Source organism: Protopterus annectens, chromosome 2.part1, assembly GCF_019279795.1.
Source record: "Protopterus annectens isolate FY-2018-M chromosome 2.part1, PAN1.0, whole genome shotgun sequence".
NCBI lineage: Eukaryota > Metazoa > Chordata > Ceratodontiformes > Protopteridae > Protopterus > Protopterus annectens.
The window spans coordinates 1,556,164,003-1,556,181,782 of record NC_056729.1 but is presented as its reverse complement, the minus strand read 5'-3'; positions in this window follow the sequence as shown (position 1 = coordinate 1,556,181,782).

Sequence of the window (17,780 nt, the reverse complement as noted above, 5' to 3'; positions counted from 1 at the left end):
AAGTAGCAGACTCCAAATCTGACTTCAGACCAGTGACAAGCAGAGCACCACAAGGTTCAGTCCTAGTTCCTCTCCTGTTTGGTATCTACTTTTTTGAAGTACAGGCTAACACAGAAGATCTTTGGCTAACGAAGTTCACAGATGACTGCAAACTAGGAGCCATAATCCAAACTCCTAATGATGTGGACATCCTACAAAAGGACCTCACTGAGACAGATGTCTGGTGTCAAAGCCATGGCCTCAAGCTCAATGCCAAAAAGTGCATTGTCATACCCTTTGGTCAAAACTCTGTACCCATGAGCTACCACATAGGTGGTAGTCTACTTAACACCGAAAGTGTGATAAGAGACCTTGGGACACAGGTGGACAGTAGTCTCTCCTTTGATAATCACATTGCCACAGTAGTCAAGAAATCCTTCTACGTGGCACACCTCATCACAAAAGGTTTCTCATCCAGGAAAAAAGAGGTCATTGTTCCCCTCCACTCGTCACTCATTAGACCCATTATAGAGTACAGTGCCCCTTTTGGTATGTACCTCACAAGACATCTACAACAACTGGAAAGGCCACAGAAATACCTCACAAACAGGATTACTGGCCTCAAACAGATGCCCTATGCAGACTGCCTAAGAAAACTCCAGCTTTACTCTGTCACATATCACCTACTCAGAGGCGATCTCTGCCTAACATACAAAGCTATATCAAACCCAGAGCTGTTGGACATGCTCCACTTAAAGAAATCCCAATCCCTCCGAGCTACATGCTCTACTGACCTAAACCTTGTCACCACAATAAACAGAACATGCTGGAGGGATAGATTCCTGTCCCAGAGACTTCCCATACTCTGGAACAAACTACCTATGTATATCAAACAAAGCTCCTCATTAGCACTCTTCAAGAAAAATCTTGATGATTGGATGGGAAATAGGAAATTCACCCAGGGGATCACCTCTGAGTTTCTGCTCGACAGGGGCACAGAAAAATATTTCTTGGGTGGCGAAAGCCAGGGTACCTTTTTGGCTAGGCTTATATAGGCCCTAGGGACAATAGCCTAGTACCTACCTATGAACCTATGAATTTCACAGGCAGCAGACCTGCCCAGCCCAGAACACTATTATAAACTATGCAAACACCTTTCACTCTGGTTTTTCACACATACTCTACACCACCAGTCTATACAAGCGGGGTTATTTTAACAAACAAAAGCAACAAAATGATAGGGGCTACAATTCTATCATACATCAACATGTGGAAGAGGCTGAGGGTGGTGAGGATGAGAATGTGGTTGATCAACTCACAGTGAGAAGACGGAGACGAGTGCACAGACCCAAGGTAACCTACCAGGGGCTACATGAGCTGCAGATAGTGGAGTGCTATAGGGTGGACAGGGACCTCCTACAGTAAATTGTTGAGCTGTGCCGGCCATGCCTGACACACAGAAATAACAGAGGGGAACCCATCCCAGTGGATACCAAGGTATGTGCAGGCCTAAGAATAGTAGCTACAGGTACCTTCCAAAGGCCAACTGGAGATATCATGGGGATCTCACAGGCATCAGCATCCAGGGTACTCCACCAGTTCCTGGATGCCATGTCAGCACATGCTGCTGAGCATGTATATTTCCCCAACACCCATGAGGCATTGGCTAGCAATATGCATCTCTTCCACCAAATAGCAGAATACCCTGAGGTAGTGGGTGCTATAGCTTGCATGCACATATGCATCAAAGCAGCACCCGGTGAGTGGGGTACGGTCTACATTAACTGCAAGGGCTTCCCCTCCATCAACTGCCAGGTCATGTGCAATGCCCAGGGCATAATAATGAATGTGTGTGCTGGCTGCCCTGGAAGCTATCACAATTCCCACATCTTGCATCTGACGTAGCTGTACCAGAGATTTGCTAGTGGGGACATCCCTTATGGTCACCTAGTGGGGGATGCTGGTTATAAACTGGAGCCGTGGCTGATGACACACATCAGAAATGCACACACACCCGAACAAGAACTCCATAATGAGGCACACACACAGACCAGAATTGTAATAGAGCGTGTGTTTGGGATGCTCAAGTCACGGTTCTGGTGGTTGGACACATGCGGTGGCCCTTGCAGTACTCACCAGCTACATGTACTCAAATTGTCATCTTATGTGCCATGCTACACAATATGATCCTGTGGAAACAGCTGCAGCAGGAACAGCTTGGGGCAGGGTCACACAGCCCCCCAACATTGCCAAAGCCTACACAGGCACAGAGTGACTCAGAGGAGGAACAACCTGAGCCTGCCCCAGTAGACAGAAGGAGTTGTGCCCAGTATGCCCTGGTCTTGACAAAGAGGCAACGCATAGCATATACACTGACATAGGAGGGACCCAGGGAATAACACCTCTCTCTGACTCGCACATACAGTAAAAGGGATGCCAAACATGACGCTACCTGTGCTCAACCATGTATAGGGAGTGATGTGCATCTGACATAGGCAGCCCTCCAGCACCATCCTCAATACTGGCACACCCACAAGGTAAGTCACTCTCCCAAATGATTGCTGAATGGCTGCAGCAAGAGACTGTAGTGGAATCTAGAATATCCAAAAACAAAGTTCAGCAAATGAAAAAAATGCCCAATGCTGAGAGTAAAAACACTTTAATTCCAAAAAAAACAGATAAAAACAAATAAAAACAGGTAAGTGCTTTCACAATTGCTCGCTTCTACAGACCTTAACAAACAGTATGAGAAAACAGGCCTTTAAATACAAAAAGCTTCCAATTAATTAAAACCAATTAAAATTGTTAGGTGTTAACACTTATCAGTGTACTAAGCCTCTCTTCTTTAGGAGAGGCTTTAAAGCAACATCACTATTCAAACCAGGTGGCACTTATGCTTTAAAGTTGACAATCCATTTTAACTCAGCAAGTTCAGTCTCATTGCTCAAATCCCCTTCCCTTAAGCTTTCATTTACTTTCTGTAGTACCAAGAACTTAAAGCTGTGACTCATACCAGCTTTAGATACATGTTTCACTAATGCATTTGTTAGTTTATTATTTCATATGTTAACCTCTGCTGAATAGGTGTCTTCAGCAAAGATCAATACAAAACACATGTTATGTTCTATAAGCGATTTGTGGATGACAACTTTTTTGTCTGGGATGGTACTATGGATGAGGTTCAAGCCTTTGTGGACATGTTAGAGACTTCAACTAATTGTTTGTCTTTTTCTCTGCATTACTCTGTTGACATTATTGATTTTTTAGACATTACTGTAAGCAAAGATATGTTAGGTAACATGTCCACTAAAATATACAGGAAACCATGCAGGAAAAATAACATCTTACATCGTTCTAGTATGCATCCATCCCACGTTACTAGGAATGTGGTTAAAAATCAGGTTCTTATGTGCATGAGATTGTATACTAATGTTGACTCTTTCAAGGAAGCTGTAAGAGTGCTAAAGGCGGATCTATGGAAGAGGGGCTATAAGGGCAGTGAGATAGATAAGGAAATTAGAGAACTGAATACATCGGCTGGTGTTAAAGTAAAACCCTACTTCTCTGACAGCTCCTCAAGTATAGTGAGGGACACAGAGGCTAACAGCACATAGGTTCTGTTTGACCTATTCAGCAGAGGTTAATAAAGTGTGTGTGACGTCATGAAGAAAAATTGGTCCATCCTGATGACTGATCCCTCTATTAGTGAACATATAGAACCAGTTCCTAAGTTTTGCTTTAAAAATATCAAGAACTTAAAACAGCGACTCTGTTATAAGCACAGTGAACCATATAGGCACCTCATCTCCCAGCGTAAGGGCACTCATGCGTGCCGGTCCTATAAGGCATGCAGTTATATATGGCCTTCACATTTGATTATGCATCCATTAAGCATAGAACCTATGCATCTGTCCTTTTATGCAGACTGTTGTACGAAACATTTGGTCTATATGGCTAAGTGTAATGTGTGTGATTCATATTATGTAGGGAAGACAAATAGTATGTTTAAGGACAGGATTCTGCAGCATCAGAGTGATATATGAAATAATAAACTAACAAATGCATTAGTGAAACATGTATCTGAAGCTGGTATGAGTCACAGCTTTAAGTTCTTGGTACTACAGAAATTAAATGAAAGTTTAAGGGAAGGGGATTTGAGCAATGAGACTGAACTTGCTGAGTTAAAATGGATTGTCAGCTTTAAAGCATATGTGCCACCTGGTTTGAATAGTGATGTTGCTTTAAAGCCTCTCCTAAAGAAGAGAGGCTTAGTACACTGATAAGTGTTAACACCTAACAATTTTAATTGGTTTTAATTAATTGGAAGCTTTTTGTATTTAAAGGCCTGTTTTCTCATACTGTTTGTTAAGGTCTGAAGAAGCTAGCAATTGTGAAAGTGCTTACCTGTTTTTATGTGTTTTTATCTGGTTTTTGGAATTAAAGTGTTCTTACTCTCAGCATTGGGCATCTTTTCAATTGCTGAATGGAGTAGTGTGTTGTTACTTGTATCTATGATATGGATGTGAGCATGCAAGGGAATCGGGTGGATGAATGGGATGCCAGCAGATAGCAGACACCTATAGTGGCAGTATGAGATCTGTAACAAATACTGGTGTCACCATAGTAGCCAGTACTACACATGGTGACAAAACCTACTGCAGGAAATGTGCTGGGCAACATTTGTGCCCATATTACACACACATGCCAGTCAGGAAGGTTCACATACCCAAAAACAGTCTCAGCCAGCAGGACAGGTGTAGGCAAACACAAACAAAGGCTGTGCTAAGGTCTCTGAATGATGACTATGGGTAACCTCCCCCCCAGGCCTACTCAGACAGACTACAGCAGGTCAGGCAGTGGGATGTTAGACCTGAAGGGTAGGAAGTCAGAAACTGATATGTAGGTCAATCAAATCTAAGAGCTGTAGTACACTGATATGCCTCTAGTCAGCATGATAGGTTAGAATATAGAATGAAATGGAGTACCTGACATACCAGTACAGTCATAGCAAATGTGTACAAGTGTCAGGTGTGCCCCCCCCAATCCTATGTAGAAATGTAGAAACAGTCAGGTGCACTCCCTCCCCCAATCCTCTGTAGAAATGTAGAAACAGTCAGGTGTGCTCCCTCCCCCAATCCTGTGTAGAAATGTAGAAACAGTCAGGTGTGACCCCCCCAATCCTGTGTAGAAATGTAGAAACAGTCAGGTGTGCCCTCCCAATCCTGTGTAGAAATGTAGAAATAGTCAGGTGGGCCCCTCCCCCAATCCTATGCTGAAATGTAGAAACAGTCAGGTGCTCCCCACCCCCAATCCTATGTAGAAATGTAGTAACAATCTGGTGTGTCCCCCCAATCTGACGTAAACATGTTGTAACAGTCAGGTGTGTCACCCCCAGTCCTATACAGAAATATAGTAATAGTCAAGTGTGCCCCCCCATCCGATGTAGATATGTAGTAACATGTATATGTAGGTATAATACCAGTGGAGCACAGATGACCTGAGGTGGTCAAGGTAGCAGGATAGATTGTAGCAGTTGTACAATATGCAGGTATGCGTGTGTTAGGTTGGTGTGTGTTTCATATTGTGTGAGAGTGGTCAGTATGTATGCATGTTGAGGTTTGACCTGGTGGCCATTGCCCACTACTGCCAATGACAGGGCCAAGTCCTCACAACTGCAGTGCCAAAGACAATGCTCCACAGTATAACACATGATAGCAGCAAGCCCTTGTAAATGTATGGCGGTAATATGTGTCACCATCTGAAAGATGAACATGGCATGACTGTTGGGCTAGATATACAAGCAGTACACAGGGAAAAGCACCCCAGGCATACAGTATATAATGTGTAACTGTGAAATGGACACACCCTTGGAATTGTACATACAGGTTCATAGGTAGGTACTAGGCTATCACCCTGGGGCCTATATAAGCCCAGCCAAAAAGGTACCCTGGCTTTTGCCACCCAAGAAAATTATTTTCCTGTGTCACTGTCGAGTAGAGCCACAGAGGTGATCCCCGGGGTGAATTTCCTATTTCTCATCCAATCATCAAGATTTTTCTTGAAGAGTCCTAATGAGGAGCTTTGTTTGATATAGATAGGTAGTTTATTCCAGAGAATGGGAAGTCTCTGGGACAGGAATCTATCCCTCTGGCATGTTCTGTTTATTGTGGTGACAAGGTTTAGGTCCTTAGAGTGTGTAGCTCAGAGGGATTATGATTTCTTTAAGTGGAGCATGTCCAAAACAGCTCTGGGTTTGACATAACTTTGTATGTTAGGCAGAGATCACCTCTGAGTAGGCGATATGCGATGGAGTAAAGCTGGAGTTTTTTGAGACAGTCTGCGTAGGGCATCTGTTTGAGTCCAGTAATCCTCTTTGTGAGGTATTTCTGCGGCCTTTCCAGTTGTTGCACATGTCTTGTGAGGTACATACCAAAAGGGGCATTGTACTCTATAATGGGTCTAATGAGTGATGTGTAGAGGGGAACAATGACCTCTTTTTTCTGGATGAGAAACCTTTTGTGATGAGGTGTGCCATGTAGAAGGATTCCCTGACTACTGTTGTGATGTGATTATCAAAGGAGAGACTACTGTCCACCTGTGTCCCAAGGTCTCTTATCACACTTTCGGTGTTAAGTATACTACCGCCTATGTTGTAGTTCATGGGTACAGAGTTTTTACTAAAGGGGATGACAATGCACTTTTTGGCATTGAGCTTGAGGCCATGGCTTTGACACCAGGCATCTGTCTCAGCGAGGCCCTTTTGTAGGATGTCCACATCATTAGGAATTTTGATTATGGTCCTAGTTTGCAGTCATCTGAGAACTTCATTAGCTAAAGACCTTCTGTGTTAGCCTGTACATCAGAGAAGTAGATACCAAACAGGAGAGGACCCAGGACTGAACCCTGTGGTACTCCACTTGTCACTGGTCTGAAGTCGGATTTGAAGTCTGCTACTTTCAAAGTGTGGGCTCTGTCAGTGAGCCAGTTGGCAACCCATCTTGTGACATAGGGAAAAGAGTAGCCCAGTAATCTCTGTGGCAAGTTCTATAACAGCATAATGTTGTAGTGTGATAAACTAGTTAGGTAGAAGTTCTATTCCCAGACATGGCAATTGTGTGTGTGTGTGTCTGTGTAGGGAGCAATGCTTTTTAGGCTAGTCAGACCCACTACATTTCAAATGCCTTACTTTGGCAAGCCTGCTGATGTCATTCACTTTGAAATACACCTTTGGGAAAAGAGTAGCCCATAATCTCTGTGGCGCGTCCTATAACTGTGTAATGCTGTGTGATAAACTAGTTAGGTAGGAGTTCTAATCCCAGACATGGCAACTGTGTGTGTGTGTTTGTGTTTGTGTGTATGTGTGTGTGTTTGTGTGTGTGTCTCTGTGCAGGGAGCAATGCTTTTTGGGCTAGTCACACTCACTACATTTCAAATGCCTTACTTTGGCAAGCCTGCTGATGTCATTCACTTTTAAATACACCTTTGGGAAAGAAGTAACCCAGTACTCTCTGTGGCATGTCCTATAACTGCATAATGCTGTAGTGTGATAAACTAGTTAGGTAGGAGTTCTAATTTCAGACATGGCAACTGTGTATGCGTGTGTGTCACTGTCTATGTAGGGAACAATGCTTTTTAGGCTAGTCACACTCACTACAATTCAAATGCCCTACTTTGGCAAGCCTGCTGATGTCATTCAATTTGAAATACACCTTTGAGAAATGAGTAACCAAGTAATCTCCTTGGCATGTCCTATAACTGCGTAATGCTGCAGTGTGATAAACTAATTAGCTAGGCGGTCTAATCCCAAACAGGGCAACTGTGCGTGTATGTGTAGGTAGCAATGCTTTTTAGGCTAGTCACACTCAGTATATTTCAAATGCCCTACTTTGGCAAGCCTGCTGATGTCATTCACTTTGAAATACACCTTTGGGAAAGGAGTAGCCCAATAATCTCCATGGCGCATCCTATAACTGCATAATGCTGCAGTGTGATAAACTAGTTAGGTAAGAGTTCTAATCCCAGACAATGCAACTGTGTGTGTGAGTGTCTCTGTCTGTGTAGGGAGCAATGCTTTTTAGGCTAGTCACACTCACTACATTTCAAATGTCCTAATTTGGCAAGCCTGCTGATGTCATTCACTTTGAAATACACCTTTGGGAAAGGAGTAGCCCAGTAATCTCTGTGGCATGTCCTATAACTGCGTAATGCTGTAGTGTAATAAACTAGTTAGGTAGGAGTTCTAATCCCAGACATGGCAATTGTGTGTGTGTGTGTGTGTGTGTGTGTGTGTGTGTGTGTGTGTGTGTGTGTGTGTGTGTGTGTGTGTGTCTGTGTAGGGAGCAATGCTTTTTAGGCTAGTCAGATTCACTACATTTCAAATGCCCTACTTTGGCAAGCCTGCTGATGTCATTCACTTTGAAATATACCTTTGGTAAAGAAGTAGCCCAGTAATCTCTGTGGCATGTCCTATAACAGTGTAATATTGTAGTGTGATAAACTAGTTAATTTTGATCCCAGACATAGCAACTGTGTGTGTGCGCGTGTTTGTGTGTGTGTGTGTCTCTGTCTGTATAGGGATCAATGCTTTTTAGGCTAATCACTCACTACAATTCAAATGCCCTACTTTTGGCAAGCCTGCTGATGTCATTCACTTTGAAATACACCTTTGGGGAAGGAGTACACAAGTAGTCTTCATGGCATGTCCTATAACAGTGTAATGCTGTAGTGTGATATAATAGTTTGGCAGGGGTTCTATTCCCAGACATGGCAAGTGTGGATGTTTGTCTGTTTAGGGTGCAATGCTTTTGAGGCCATTCACAGTCACTACAACCTCCATTTACCTACTTTGGCAAGCCGGCTGATGTCATTCCCAGTGAAATACACCTTTGTGGAAGGAGTACACCAGTAATCTCCGTGGTGTGTCCTATAACAGCGTAATGCTGTAGTGTGATATAGTAGTTTGGTAGGGTTCTATTCCCAGACATGGTAAGTGTGGACATTTGTGTGTATGTTTCTTTGTCTGTGTAGGGTGCAATGCTTTTGAGGCCAATCACAGTCACTACAACCTCCATTGACCTTCTTTGGCAAGCCTGCTGATGTCATTCCCAGTGAAATACACCTTTGGGGAAGAAGTACTCCAGTAACCTCTGTGGTGCATCCTACAACATTGTAATGCTGTAGTGTGATAAGCTAGTTAGGTAGGAGTTCTAATTCCAGACATGGCAAGTGTGTGTGTGTGTGTGTGTGTGTGTGTGTGTGTGTGTGTGTGTGTGTGTGTGTGTCTGTGTTTGTCATTCATATCCTGTGAGGACGTGGTTGTGAGTGTGTAACAACTGGACTCATTGTGGAGCAGGTTTTGCAAATTTCTTATATGGTGGCCCTGTTATATGTCACAATGTCCACCTTACAAGGATAACAGATGCCAAATAGCCGAGAGGCTGGGGTGCCAATCCATACCCCTACATGTGACATCAAGGCCTGGCGAACAAAGATCGGAACCCTTGTATTACCCAGAGAACACTCTCAACCCATGTCTCATGCGCAAACACACTTGCCTAGGCAACAACCGCTATGTTGGTAGTACCCTGCATATTGCCCACATATAGTAACCATGGTGCAGTGGAATACAGAGGGCATGGCTCCCTATCCAACAGTACAATAGGCATGTACATCCAGACAGTGTGCCTTTACTATGTTCCCCACTGGATGCCTGCAACACCTGTGATGCCATCAGATGTGACCCACAAAGGACATACCATGCCTCAAACACATGCCCTGTATGGACAGATGCCACTAACACCAGGGAATACCTGTATCATGCTATCAATGTAGGTGCAGGGTCAACCTGCTGTCCATTACCAGTTCCCGCCACAAGAGGCCAGGACTGGTACATCTGATGATAACAATCTGTGTACACAACATGGGCCAGACACCCCAGGTACAGTTCCACATGTCACTGTACATGCATGTGGGACATGTGCACATCCCAAAGACCGTCCATGTCATGGACTAAAGAACACATACATGGCAAGCATTGCACAGCAATGGCCACACACAATAGTTACCCAGGTGACTGAATGGTGAATACAATACCCACCTGTGTGGGCCAATCCAGACATGACACACCTAAGCCACACTGCAGACCATTGTCATGTGGACTGATGCCAAGGTATACCCCTCATCTAGCCTTGTATAGCCCTCTGGCACAGTCAACCACTACACACCCGTGAAGCAATGCACTCATGCATGTCAGTACAGACACCCTGTGTCTGTGTGTGTGTGGTGTATGATGCTTTCGACCACATTCACACTCACTACAACTCCCATTGGCATACTGAAGCATGCTGTCTGATGTCAGACACCTTCACATATCCTTTGCCCATATAATCTCCTGATAATCCCTGTGGTGGATATGATACCTGCGCATTACTGTATTGTGACAAACTAACTAGTTAGGAAGTGCATTCCTGACCCTGCCAAGTGTGTCAATGTGTGTGAGTCCCTGAGAGAGTGTGGCTGTGTTGATGGTGACACCTGTTCATGTGGACAGGCACATGTACTACACCTACTTTATCGCTACCATATCACTGTTGCAGATGTCACTCACCATCACATATACGTTTGGACAGCTCCTGAACATGTAAGCTATGTTGCACATGCAATAACTGCATAGACATGTGATAGCAATACATAGTCAGTCAGGGGTTTGAAACCCTGTACTGGTAGGTGTGTGACGCAAACATGCTTAGGTTTTACTCTTCCACCCCCTCCCTGACTTACTTTGTCTCTGTCTGTCTCTCTCACTCCCTCTCTGGTGGATGTGGAGAACTACACTTGCTTTGCTTAGACAGCACCTTGTGTTTTAGAAGTGATGCTCATGATCAGCTGAAGGCCCCTGCACTTGCATGTGGAAAAGCTGTGGTAACATTCCCATAGCCAATTGCATGGAAACACACTCCAATATCTAGGAACATCATGTCAGTGTTGGGCCTTTTCATTCACTGTGAGCAGGACCTAGATCTGGTGTTTGGCAAACATCATTACAGATGAATTTGGGATTTACCTCTAACAACATACACTGTGGAAACAGGCCAACACACAGGAGGGGGATGTGCCTGACATGACTACAGAATGTAAGTGTTGCTATTCTGCATTTGGAGTAATGTCGGTTTAACAGGGTGTGTGTGGATATGGCTGGTCTACATGTTTTAATACCTGTCATGACAGTGCTATGTTTTTGAGCAAACTCCCATCTGTAGGGTCATCTGCAGACTGGGCAGTATGTGGACCCTTTTATTTCTTGTGTTACTCACAGAACACCTATCTGAGAACTGCAGAAGCATAGTGTGAGGACTGCAGTCAGTACATGGTGACAGCCATGAGAGTTGCTGACTTCATATCCCTCATAGGGCATATGTCACAACAAACCCTGGTACAACAGTAAATGTATGAGGTTATCACAGCAACATGCCACTATTGGGGCAGTGTTCATAGCTCCAGCCACAAGTTTGTCAACCTTTGTACATATGTCATACAATAAGAGGTGCATATGCCCGGTACACCATTATTTATTGACATCATACCTGATAACAAGCCAGTCAGATATCAGACTGCTAGACATGTTATGTATAGTAGGGATTGTTTCTGAGGACATAGCTTGGCCATTCTGCAGTTGTGTGTACAGTAATGGGGTCAGTGTACTTAGGGTGATTGTCGACAGTATGTGTATTGTGCATATGTACCTTGGGCTGTCCACAGACTGTGGTAGATGCCATTGTTGTCGGTCCTGTTCTATCTGATGCTACATGCTGCTCCAGTGTATGGTACCTTATTGGCTCACATGTCTGTAGGGCCAGACACACATATGTCCCATACCACAGACAACAATCGGACCACACAGTGCCATGACCCAGTGTATGTAGGGTCAGTGTGTGAGTGGCACATATGAGGATGGTGTTTATCAGACAGTCCATATATTGTCATATTAAGCTTGTGTATCATATGTGGCTGTGGCTGTGTTTACATTGGTTGTGGATATGCACTTTCACACAGGTGTCTGTTACTCTGTGCTGTGACATGCGTGTAGAGCCCAGTATAATCGCAGTTACATGTGTATTCCCCCATACAAAATGTAGTCCAGTGTTGTGGCAGTCTGCCTGTAGTTTGCACAGTGCTTTGTGACATGCCTAGCAGCCTAGTGTAATTACCCAGTGTGCTGATATGTCCAGTTATTTGCAAGACATACTGCTGTCAGGCCACCATAACTGTTGTGTATTTATGACAAAGCAGTGGGATTCTGTACAGATGTATGTCAATAACTACTGAGTAGTATGTGGCCATGTGACCCCTGCACCACCAGGTATTATGTATCAGGACAGACTAGCGTGTGTACATGCATAAACTGTGTGGGCATATGTTTACCAGTATTTATGTGATATATCTATGTACATGGCTATTAACATCCACATTGGGAGGTGCGGTCCACATGTCTCGCATGAAGGAGATATGTGTACTCCTCTGGAATGACCACAGAATGCCAGACTGTGCACATATATTGGTCATATCTCTGCTGTAGTCCACAGGATCATTACTGTGCTAGTAGTGGTACTGTACTATGATGTCCCTAGGATGTCTGTCAGTAGCCAACAACGCACATGTTAAAAGCAGATGTGATCTCCCGCACACATGTCTGTTAAGACAACCCCTATATATATACCTGCAATACATACATGACATCCCCTTGCACTAAGAGGTTGGGACTATTGGGGCTGAAGTAGGACTCCACTCCATGTTCTGGACATATGGTGAACATATATGTATATATATATATTTATCCATATATCTATATAGATATATACACATACACATATCGACATACTTAAATGGATATATATATATATATATATATATATATATATATATATATATATATATATATATATACACATATATATATACATATAAACACTCAAATATATACATATACACAGCAATATATGTCTATTCATATACAGATATAGATACATATGCACATATACTTATGGATATCTACATATATATTGACAGCAATAGGTATAGTTGAATAGATATGCATGCACATATAGTTATAGATATCTACATATATATCAACATAAATAGCTATATCTGTACACATAGGATATGCATACATATATATATATATATATATATATATATATATATATATATATATATATATATATATATATATACACATATGTATATATATATATATATATATATATATATAATGCACTATACAGATGTGTAGACAGACATATGTATGAATATACATGTGTATGTACATGTAGACATATATCAACATATGTATATGTATATATTCATATTCCTGTCATGTGTAAACATCATGGTCGTGTGTACCTTCCCAGATGTTATGTATCTGATATGTGCACATTATGATATAACAACATATGTGATGCAACAGTAATATCAATAACAAGTACTACACAATTGTGGAAGTAAAAGCAATTATTCGATACTAATCAATATGTATATTGATAGATATATTGGAAAAACAACAACTGTCGTCACAGTGGTCATGGCATAGTGGTTAACTGTTGTGACTATAGTGTACAGGGTCCTGGGTTCAAGACCTGCAAGGGCTGTTTATTTTGTTGCTGGGCAGAATAAGGGCTGTCAGACACAGAGTGGTTAAGGCAGTTTAAAGCAGCTTTAAGTGGGTTTGCGCGAAGCTAAGCGGTGCTAACGTACGATTAAACATATGGGTGCTTACACCATGTGGGCTTCGCTTACCAGTGTGCAAATCTGCTTAGCTGTTATATTGAAGCAATGTTGACACCTGCTAAGCATGGCTTAGCCCTGGTAACCAGTTCTTACCACCCAATCTGATAACATAGCAGGGTAATGACATCTTTAATAAGTGTATGTAATGCCATGCACAATACATGCACCTATGTGCTGTCATTACAGTAGCAAGGGATGTGAGTGTCATGTCTGGGACACACAAGTATATGAGACCTGTTATCCATGTGAATGTGTTACATCACAGACACTAACCATGTGTTGTAATACATGTTGCATACATGTCAACTAGATCACCTCAGTGGCCATGTGCAGGAGGCACCCAGAGGATTGGCTGATGCATGTCACTCTCACCCTGAGGGTCACCACAGTGATGTCTGTCGATAGATTGCCTGCTGGCACATGGCAGATGGCATGATACCACTGTACACACATCACCTTCACAACCCATCTCTCCATGGACAATAGCCAGGTACACAGCTATGACCACCTGCAGTGATGCACCCCAGTACTGACACATGTGTACGTGTGCATTACTGAGGATAGCAGTGTCTGTGTGTTAGTACACCTGTAGTTGGGAATTCCATGAGGGCCTTCACAACCACCGCAACACCCATTGCCATAGTCATTTGTGGCTGCTGCTGTATCAGACATTACATGTACCCTGTTATGCTCCTCTCCCTACCGGCTACACAAGCCTTGCAGTACCAGCTCAGCGGTGTGGTACAAATGGGTCAATAGGCATGGGATACCCATTGAGCTCTGGCAAGTGTATGTATGTGTGCATGTCTGTATATCTGTAGGGTACAGCATTCCAAGGCCACATACACCTATTACAATATGCATTGCCACACAGTAGTACAGATACTGTTGTTGCTGCCCATAGGTGAGGCATGACAATGCAACACCCTACTATGCCTGTGGCATGTGCATTAGATGCATATCTTTGTAGTACCACTGTTGTGATATTCAATGGGTTGTATCGCAGTCATGGACAATGTATGATGGTGGGTATGTCAGAGTGTCATTGTGGGTTCCAGGAAGTACAATATCCACTGGGGGATGTGGGTGCTGTGTACACTGTCATTACACCATGGTACACCTGGTATATGTCCCATGTATCACTTTATGGTGACCAGTGTCACCATCAACCATACAGGTAACTGATACCACAATCCAGCCCAGTTATGCATGTGCTGTGTGCAGCCTACCTGTAACACATTGGACACATGGGCAAGTTAGTTAGCACCAACAGGCTCAGGTCTCTTGGATGTGTGTCTGCCTGTTTTGTGTCTGTTGATGTGTATATGATGGTATGTCACACTATGTATTGTCCATATACATCCATTGCATCCCCCATTAGCATACTCTACATGTCTGGGGATGTTCTGCATGTACCATGTAACCTGGAATACACCTCACCCTAAATGGTGTGTGGTGTGTGCAATGAAAGCCTCCCAGTTCAGTAGCACTACATACCTAGGTAGGGGTCTAGTCCCAGTGTTGCCATGTAAGAGTGTGTGTGTATATATGGATGGGTCTACATCAGGTTGCAGATTATACATGTCCCAGCGGGTCACCTGTCCATGTGGCACGGGCATTAACTGTTATATAAACCTGTGACATGTGTTCAACTGTACCCTGGATATGTCACAGCCATGGTGTCATGGCAGTGCCATACCCCTTGTGGAGTATGACTGCAGACCATCCTCCTGCTGACACATGTACACCTACAACACAAATGGATTACATTATGGAGACCAAAATCAACCAATGTTACTAACAGCTATAATGCATTATTGCTGGATGGCTACACTACCTGACTTGTATGCATTAAACATTACTCCTGACAACATGTTACACTACAGTACTTTGGTACACTGTAGTACAGTCACCATGTGCATCAGAACCATATTAGCCTGTTCCTGCATCGATGTTATGGATGACAGGGATGTGGCACAGGTATCATCATATGCACAGGGTGTGTTGTTGGTGTGCCAGAGGCCAAGGATGGGCCATACATTTGATTCATAGTTTTCATAGTTCATAGTTTAGTGCTAAGCTAACTGCCCTTGTGAGCCATTTTAAGCCTAGCCAGTTATCCCGTGTGAGACTCAAACCCTGCACCTTGTGTTTGTAAGGCAAACACCTTAACCATTAGGCCACCCTCTCAACCCCCTACACCATGTGTGTGGGTGAGGGGTGTAATGATTTGATATGGGCGTGGTGATGTGGTGTGTGTAGGTATGGGGTTGCCCTAAGTGTGTTTGTATAGTGTGTTGGTATGCATGCAAAGAGTTCTACCATGTGGCTGCCCTATACAGGTGTTTATGGAGAGCTGCAGACCATACCTGGCAGGGTGTGCAGTTCACCACCTCTGGCCACGGATATGTGGACTGTGTCTGCCAGGGGTTCCATGGGCACATCCAGGTACAGGCCTCAATGTGCTACTCTAACCCTGATGATGACAGATGTCCACTGGAACCAGGTCCCTCCTGGGACTGGCAAGGACCACGTGCTCATGGCCTGCTATGGTGTGGTGTGGACAGCACCCCCCTGCAGTGCTGGGGCTGGTACTGCCACTACGGGAGCGCCTTGGTGTCCTAGCATGTCCACATTGACTGCCAGCTTTTGGTGTTGCTGGCCTATGTCTACATGGTTGTTGCTGCTCTCCCACCACATGTTCAAGCAGGACAAACCATGTTCAATGAGGCCATCATCTCACCAAACCGTCTATACGTGATCGCGGTATGAGCACGGAGTGCACCAGAGAGTTCATGGAAGTTGTCCCTTGCAGATGTGAGAGCAGCCCTCTGCAGCCTCAGGCACTGTCTGGTGTACAGTTCCATACGTCTCTGCACCCCCATGACAGCCTGAAACATGCATCTGGTGGTACCAGTTGTAGCGTGTCTGCCAGGGGCATGATGACCAGCGGCCCTACCATGAGCACCTTGGGACATCTGACTATGTGGTGCCCTGCCGGACATCCAGCTATGCCTGCTGTGACCAGACACAGTAGGCATGGATACCATAATCTCCTGTGCACTGCCACCAATCGCCAGCTGTCCCTCCACTATGGCCAGTGGTGATGGGGTATGTATAGGCAATGAAACTGTGTGGTGGGTTGGGGTGGCTAGGAGGGGGATGTCAAATGATGGCACTGTTTTGGCCCCTGACAACCCCACCTGTGTCTCAACAGTACTGTCATCATCTTCGGTGTCTGTATGCACATCAACATCAGATTGCATGCAGGAGGGACCCTGACCCACCCCAACACCTGTGGGGGAAAACAAGAAATGCACTTTAAGACCTGTACAGCATTGTATAACAGTACACACACACACACACACACACACACACACACACACACACACACACACACACATACACACATTCCACCTTAATACCTACCTGTCTGTGACTTTACAGATAGTCCCACGTTTATTCCCATACGTTCCCCATCCTGCATCACACTTGGTAACATAGACTCATTAATACCACTCATTAATGTATCATTCCTCTAAATGCCTATACAAGTAATCACAACACAAGACCTGTTACTCCATTACCTCCTTGACCTGAGTGGAGTGGCTTTACATGGCCTCTCTGCTGTCATTCAGTGTTCACCCTGTGTATGTCCGGACATTGTGAGCATGTCCCCTATATTTGAGGAGCTACTATGTTAACTCCATACTGTTACGCACTGGAGTGTCATGTGTAAGTATTGCTCAGTACATGCCAGATATTCTGCTCAATCAACCTATCATGTGACAACTGTAATATATGGATACACTCCCTGGTGCTGTCTAGTAATTCCCCAATGCATCTGTAATGCTGCATACGTGAGTTGTCAGTCACCTCTCTGCTGAATGAGATATTAAGGGTATACCTGGTCTACTTTCCCTCCCAATGCATGTTCCATGCTACAGACCTTATTATACTATCAGCTGTCTTGTGATTACATATCAGGCAAGTATTTCTGGTGTGTCATGTGTCAGTCC